Raw genomic sequence first — 8,422 nt, forward strand, 5'->3', positions numbered from 1 at the left:
CCAAGGCTATAATAAAAAATAGATTGTGGGATATTGAACGCCAGGAACTAACAGTAGCAGCAGAGAAAACATGTTCCCCTCTTCACTTTCAACTTTCTTGGGCACATGAAATTAACCACAATTATCTTGAGTTCTTGCTTAACCCCCAAGAAAGAAGGGCATTTTCACTGGCCAGGTTCAACTCAAATCCATCAAACCTCCTTTGGGGAAGGTTCTTGGGCATGATGGAAGGAGAAAGAATTTGCCCATGTGAAGACCTCCTGGTGGAAAACCTTACACATATGGTTCTTAAATGTAAACTACAGTGGTACCTCTACTTACGAATAACTCTACTTATGAATGGAGCTCCATCCGCCATCTTGGATGTGGTTTAGATAGGATTTTTTCTACTTACGAATTTTTAGATAGGGTTGCTTCGACTTACGATTTTTTTCTCCCAATGCATTCCTATGGGATTCGACATACAATTTTTTTTTACTTACGAATGTGCGTTCTGAATACATTAAATTCGTAAGTAGAGGTACCACTGTATATGCTGATGTCCGCCAGCAATTCCTAGACCAACTCTGCATCCCCGATTGGAAACCAGAGTTGGAGGTCATACATTTTCTATTACTGGGGAATGATCATGAGCTCACCAAGTTAGTCACTAAATATCTCTATTTGGTTTTCTGTTGTCGAAACACATTGCAGATGTCTGATCTGTAAGAGCTGTTCGGCAGTGGAATTTCAAATCAAATCAAAGTTTATTGCATTAGCCATATAGCCATAGCAACTTTCGCACAGCAACATAGAATACAACAAATACAACTATAACATTAAATATAAAATCCAACTGAGTGCGACTGATAAAGTAAAAGACAAAGCAAGACCTGTCGACTGTGAGTGTAACAGGCAGTGGAATTTGCTACCAAGGAGTGTGGTGGAGTCTCCTTCTTTGGAGGTCTTTAAGCAGAGGTTTGATAGCCATATGTCAGGAATGCTTTGATGGTGTTTCCTGTTTGGCAGGGGGTTGGACTGGATGGCCCTTGTGGTCTCTTCCAACTCTATGATTTTATGATTCTATCTCCCTGGTGATGTGACAATCGACTGCTTTGCCTCTTTTCTTTTGGCTAATGTTTTGTGCCACTGGGGAGGTGGTAATTCTGTATTGATTTGTTATGGATGTTTGTATGTGATGCCAATAAAAGGTTTGATGATGATGAACCAATATAAAACACTTACTAATACATTTATATTTTTATAAAATTATCTATATACACCAGTATTCATAAAAAAGACCACAACAGTTTACAATTGTACATACCATATAATAATAATAAAAAACATACAAAAAGTCAAACTGAGAGATCAGCAAACTCTTGTGGAAACATGTACAGTAAAACCTCGGTTGTCGAACGTAATCCGTTCTGGAAGTCCGTTAGGCTTCTGAAACATTTGACAACCGAATCACAGCTTCCAATTGATTGCAAGAGTTTCCTGCACTCAGCAGAAGCCACTTCGAAAGTTCGGCTTCCGAAAAACGTTTGAAAACCGGAACGTTTACTTCTGGGTTTTCGGCATTCGGGAGCCGAATCATTTGAAAACGGAACCGTTCGGGAGGCGAGGCTTGACTGTGTTCCTAATTGCCAGCCTCAGCCTAGTGGAACAGAAAAGCCTTCAGGAGGGATTTAAAAGTTGAAACAGAAGGTTCCTGTTGAACTGAGCTGATAACACTAATGGTTTGGTTTCCTGTTGTCAAGTGAGTCTTGCCAACTCAGGAAGTGAGCAACAATGCTCATCTTGCAGATGATCTCAGTGACTGATATGAGGTACCGGGGGTTCAGATGGTCTCTGAGGTACCTTGGACCTCAGCTGTTCAGGGCTTTGAAAATGAACACAAGGACCTTGAACCTGCCTCAGGGGTAGATGGGCAGCCAGTGAATATGCTTTAACAATGGTATTAAGAGATGCCTCCATCAGACAGATGCCTCCATTGGCAATGTAGCTGGCACATTCTGCACCAGTTGAAGTTTCCAACCCAGGCCATAAGCATAATAACTCCCACTGGGACAATGAAACTTTCCCCTCTCCACCCCTGTGTGTGACCCGCACCATCCTCAAATCTGCTCCACAGGTTGGGGGAAACCCATGAAAATATAAATAAACCCCCAGAAGAAGCAGAATGACTGGTAATGATGGGAGTTAGAGTCCAGCAACATCTGGAGGACTGCAGGTCCCCTGAGCATGACAAACAGGGTGGGGGAAACATCTTCTGCATGTTTCAAACATTTGAAAGGTGGTCAGAAAAAGAATTGTTTGTTTACTATGCTGCTAAGGCTCCAGGAGTGAAGGTTTTAACCAGAACAATGGAAACACTTGCTGAAAGGCTACATCATATTGTTACAATCCAAATCTTTTCACATATAAAGTCATGAGTGCCTAGATTTCACACATAACTTCCAGCTCACCTTTTGAGCATGGGTGTTAGGTGTGATAATCATGAGGTATTGCATCACAAGCACACCACTGGATCTTAGCCAGAGGGTTTGAGGTAGAACTGATGACAGTACTTGCGTAGAAGAGCAATTACTAAAATCAGGCTTGGCTTCATCTAACCAAAGTCCACCCGGTACAGAGTTCTGTTTTCAACAGAGGACAGCAAGGTGCAAGTAAGCAGAACATGAAAGACCACACCCTTTCTTCTTGTTTGCCCATCCTCCTCCTTCTCAGAGATACACAACATTTGGGACAGTTTAGTGTAGAGGTGTGATGGCCTGGGACTCGGACTCGGAACCAGAGGAGTCTCAGTCTGCACCGGATCCTCTGCCTCAGGCATCGGCTGAACCAAGTCTGGGTCCTGATTCTGAGGAGCCTCAGTTGGCACAGATTCCCCCACAATAAGCACCAGCTGGGCCGAGTTAGGGACCTGAGCCTGTCCTGGCTCCAGATGTAGGAAATACCTCATTGCCATCAGTTAGGTCATCACCAACAGCTGACCCACAACCCGCTGGGTCAGGAGAGGCTGAGGTGGCTCCTGGGTCTAGTAACCCACCCGTGTCTCCCGAGCTGCAGATACTCAGGTCTGAGAGGAGAGACCTGAGTACTCGCAGGAGGAGTGCTTGCCTTCAGGCGAGACAGGGTGGTGAGTCGTCAGGGGATCGGGTGGTGAGTCGTCAGGGGATAGACTCTGCCCCAGGTTGCGGGAGCAACATTGCTGTTTGCCAGATCCTGCCTGTGTTCCTGTTCCTGACCTTGTCTGGCTTCCTGCCCTGCACCCTGCTTTGGCTACATTGGGCTGACTCTATGTGGACTCTTTGGACTGAGGACTGGATTTGGACCTCATTTATTGGATTACCCCTGGGACCAGCACAAGAGGAAAGCTGCCATAGAGGTGACATGGCATTGCAAGTTTATAAAATCATACATTGCATGGAGAAAGCTAATAGAGAAAAACATTTGTACCTTCTCTCGTAATTCTACTACTTGCGGATATCCAATAAGGCTGAATGTTGGCAGATTCAGGACAGATTCAAGCATTTCTTCAAACCACACATAGTTAAACTATGGAATTCATTCCCACAAGAGGCAGTGATGGCCACCAACTTGGGTGGTTTTAAGAGAGGGTTGGCCAGTAGCCATGATGGTGTTCCTGTGCCTCCACAATTCAAGGCAGCAGTGCTTCTGAATGCCAGATTCTAGACACAACAGGAGGGGAGAGTCACTCAGGTGGTCAAATCCTGATGGTGAGCTACCAATTGGGAGATCTGGTTGGTTATTGTGAGAACAGGATGCTGGACTGGATGAGCCATTGCCCTGCTGCAGTAGCCTCTTCTGATGGGGAGAACCTGTGGACAGCTGTTGTTGGGCTCCAATTCCCTGCAACTCCAGCCAGAATGACTTTTCTTGTCCACCCCTTGCATTAATGTATTCATTCAAGTTGGGTGAAAAATTGGAAAAGGCTGGGGCCGTGTGAGAAATGTGGGGCTGATTCAGGTGCAATCTGAGCAACCAATTGTCAGGCTGCTGCCAGCAACTTTCATGGCTGGTTGCCAAGGAATGTACAAAGACAAGGAATGTCCTTACCATCTGCTTTTTATTCAGTATTAGAGAGAGGGGGGCTTTAGAACCCAGCCTCTTGAATTATGGTGTTCTCCCGAGTGAATCTCCCCCTACCCCCTCTCTCCCCACTTCCTCATTCATCATCACCTCTTCTACTGGTGCTGATGAGTGCCCTCTTTTCTTTTAGCTCTTTGCTCTCCTACTTTCAATGTTTGCTGGGCTCTGGGATAGGGGCGTCTGGAATGCTTTCCAAGGACACTGTGTCCATCAGCTGTCACTCCCTGGTTCTTCTTCTTCTTCTTCTTCTTCTTCTTCTTCTTCTTCTTCTTCTTCTTCTTCTTCTTCTTCTTCTTCTTCTTCTTCTTCTTCTCCTCCTCCTCCTCCTCCTCCTCCTCCTCCTCCTCCTCCTCCTCCTCCTCCTCATTATTTCCCATCATTTCACCTCATCTGCCTCTGAGCTGTGACCTCCCTCAAACCTCTGTTGTAATTCCGAACTATCTTCCTCTTCTCTGGAAGCATCAGGCTGGGGAGGGGGTCTCCACCATTCCTCCTCTGCCCAGTCCTTGACACCTATCTTCTATCTTTGTGGGCTGTGTGCAAGGAAATAACCCGCATAGCATTAAATTCAGAGCTGGACTTGGATTCTTTGATTTGCATAGGTCTGTTCTCTATATAACCTAGTTGGCTACAATCCTGTGTATACTCATGTAACCAAATCATTGGACATATAACCAATACAGCAGCTTTTAAGCCAATATTGACATGTTCTCCATCCTCACCCAGAGAGAAGCTACTAAAAATGCCACATAGATTTGTGAAAGCAGATGAGGATATGAGTCTTTTGGTAGCCAGCTGGCATTTTCTTGTATGATGCAGAACGTAACGCAGGCACTCTGATGGTACAGTGAGAAACACAAAAATCTATTGCTGGAGCCCACAGGAGGAGAGGGTCCTATTGTGCTTGAATCCTGCTTGCATGTTTCCCATGGGCAGATCTGGTTGACCACTGTGAGAACTAGATAGTGGACTGGATGAGCCATTGAGTTGACCCAGTAGATTCTTCTTACATTTTTATGGTATCATTTTGGGGTGGGGGGGAGGGCACAGAAGAGGAAGAAAAAAATACCCTGATGTCTTTGAGATGTTGATCTCACTTCCCCCTTTTGACGTATAAAACTGAACACGTATTACTAATCACAGCACCTAGATTAAAAGGAATTTATGAGCTCAAGCAATGAAGCTCAGACGGAATAACAAACTACTGAGCAACCCTGCGCTGTTGTGTCATGGGGATGTTCAGCCACATGGAGCCAGTGAGGAGGTCCATTCCATTCTTCCCAGTGTTGCTATTCAAGAAACCACACTTCTGAAGTTACCTCCCCAAGAGTGTGTGCGATGTGAAGATTATAGCGTGGTAAACATCAAATGGTGCCTAATTACAGACCTTGGGGAAATGCTGTCATAGTGCAAGATGTGGATAAACTCAATGAATATGTGATTGGTAGATAGTGGATGCAACACATAGACATGTGCTTTGAGTAGCAATGAAGCATGTGTCCATTCATTGGTGGTGCTTCATTTTCAAGGAGGCAGGGCTCTTGGAGCTCTACAAAAGGAACCTCTGTCTCTGAGCTCTTCACTCGTTGACTTGAATCTCCATTGAGCTGACAGGTTCTGACTGCTGTACAAGGTAAGTTGAATTCAATTGCTGGGAAACTGATAATTTAGGTAGCTTAGAATGTCTTCCAGAACCCCAGTCCTGAAATTTGTGTTACTGGGTGGCTCTACCAAAAATATTTTAAGGATCAGATCCATCCGGCTGTCTACTTTACAGCTTGATTTTTGATGTGCTCTTTGCTGTGATTGAGAACCATACATTTCTGATGGCAACTATTTAAATCTTCTGAGACTATTCAGATAGTTTCTGAATATTGACCTAATACTGGATAGGCCAAACTCAAGGAAGTGTGACATCCATGGGATCGTTCTGAGGGCTTTGTTTTGGATCTAGTCAGATTTTCAGTTTAAAGGGGCAGATTAAAGTTGATACTGGACTTGGCCAGATTGGGTCGAAGTATCCTTGGATTGCTCCATATGCAATTGGCTTCATCCAGAACAATCTAGAGCTGCAAAGGGAATTGCATATCTGAAAAACATTTGAGGGTTGGTATGCAACATTCTTTGAATGCATCGGAAAGCAAGTAGACATATCTGAAGGCTGCTTAAATAATATGCAACAGACTGAAAGTGTTAAGTTGCTCAGGTTTCAAATTCAGAAGGAGTGGGGAGGGAATCATATTCAAACTATTGATTTTGATTGCATATTAAAATCTCAAGTGGTAAGATTTGAGGATACTGAATAAGAACGAATTAAATGTTACAATTTGACATTCATCTGAAAAAGCTAAAATATTATATAGACATAAATAATGCTGAACAGAAAAGAACTTTAGGAAAATCATTATTTCCAAGATGCACACATATTGAACAATGCATAGTGAACATACCGTGGTTTGATTACAGTAAATCCTTATTTGTTTCTTTCAGCTTCATTCCCTCAAAATGTCCTGTTGTGGAGGCCAGAGTTCCTGCTGTTCCAGATGTGGCAGCTCTCCCTGCTGCTGCCAAAGCCATCAAGTCTGTTCCAGATGTGGCAGCTCTCCCTGCTGCTGCCAAAGCCGCCAAGTCTGTTCCAGATGTGGCAGCTCTCCCTGCTGCTGCCACAGGCGTAGCTGCTGTTCCAGATGTGGCCGTTCTCCCTGCTGCTGCCAGGGGCGCAGCAGCTGTTCCAGATGTGGTTGTTCTCCCTGCTGCTGCCACAGACGTAGCTGCTGTTCTAGATGTGGCTGCTCCCCATGTTGCTGCTCTAGCCGGGGTTATTGCAACCAGTCTCGCTATACTTGCCAGCAGTACAAGTTCTGAGCACTTTAGAAAATATTAAATGGGCTCTGGATCTGAAGCTTGATAGAAATCCTAACACCCAGAAGCGAAAGCCAGCTTGCTGTTTGCCAGCCCAAAACCTGAGGTATTGAGATCAATGTCAAAAAATATATATTTAATGTCTGCTTGTTGCCTTCCTGAGTTAACCTCACAGTTAGACGCCTCCAGCTTCATTCCTGTATCCCCCCATGAAACTGAAATTCTTCAATCGGCCTCAAAAATCCAAATGAAAGAGTCTTTTTTTCTGCAAATAGATGGTGCTTTCATTTTCTCCATGGTGTCTGGGATATGAATGAATAAATCTGAATTTGTGGCAATGCCTTGTGCTGTTGGTTTGGTTTGTCTTCTATGAAATCACCACCCATCCATTCACAACCATCATTATTTATTAAATTTGTATACTGCCCTTCACCCAAAGATCACAGGGTAGTTCACAACATAAAAACTCAAACTGAAAACACAAAATACATAATAAAACAAAGACAAAAGCAAAGCAAAGTGATAACACACACAGCCAGCACACACACATTAAAAAGCCATAGACTGTTAATATCTCTTTAACCAGATATTTGATGATCATTTATTAAATTTCAGTGGATCTCCTCTTTGTTGTCAACTGAGTCTCGCCAACTCAGGAAATGACCAACAGTCCTCCTGCATGATCTCAGTGACTGAGCTGAGATATAAGGGTTCAGGGGGTCCCTGAGGCAGCTCATCTGTTCTTATTGGCATTCATCTGTCTTGTAAACAATGGGGTGTGCGTCTTGGGCTGAAGTCAAACTACTGTTTTAGCAACACTGACGTGACTTCTCCAGAGTGCAAGCCTGGGCAATTTGTATGGATGTTCTGAGCTGCCCAGACAACAAGACCCACCCACCCCACTCAGCCTTGCTGATGTGGTCCAAAGCAAATCAATATGTTTGGCATCAGCTTAGCATCAGGACAGATTCAAGCATTTCTTCAAACCACACATAGTTAAACTATGGAATTCATTCCCACAAGAGGCAGTGATGGCCACCAACTTGGGTGGTTTTAAGAGAGGGTTGGCCAGTAGCCATGATGGTGTTCCTGTGCCTCCACAATTCAAGGCAGCAGTGCTTCTGAATGCCAGATTCTAGACACAACAGGAGGGGAGAGTCACTCAGGTGGTCAAATCCTGATGGTGAGCTACCAATTGGGAGATCTGGTTGGTTATTGTGAGAACAGGATGCTGGACTGGATGAGCCATTGCCCTGCTGCAGTAGCCTCTTCTGATGGGGAGAACCTGTGGACAGCTGTTGTTGGGCTCCAATTCCCTGCAACTCCAGCCAGAATGACTTTTCTTGTCCACCCCTTGCATTAATGTATTCATTCAAGTTGGGTGAAAAATTGGAAAAGGCTGGGGCCGTGTGAGAAATGTGGGGCTGATTCAGGTGCAATCTGAGCAACCAATTGTCAGGCT

The 8,422-nt window shown here is 44.4% G+C and overlaps 1 long non-coding RNA gene across 1 annotated transcript; it reads left to right on the forward strand.

Annotated features, from left to right (window-relative positions):
* The first annotated feature begins 5,437 nt into the window (after nucleotides 1–5,437).
* On the forward strand, nucleotides 5,438–7,298 carry LOC118076048 (uncharacterized). Its single transcript, XR_004691463.3, has 2 exons — nucleotides 5,438–5,731; nucleotides 6,589–7,298. It is a non-coding gene; the product is annotated as an uncharacterized LOC118076048 (long non-coding RNA).
* The last annotated feature ends 1,124 nt before the right edge of the window (nucleotides 7,299–8,422 follow it).

Source organism: Zootoca vivipara, chromosome 16 (genome assembly GCF_965207765.1).
Source record: "Zootoca vivipara chromosome 16, rZooViv2.hap1.1, whole genome shotgun sequence".
NCBI lineage: Eukaryota > Metazoa > Chordata > Lepidosauria > Squamata > Lacertidae > Zootoca > Zootoca vivipara.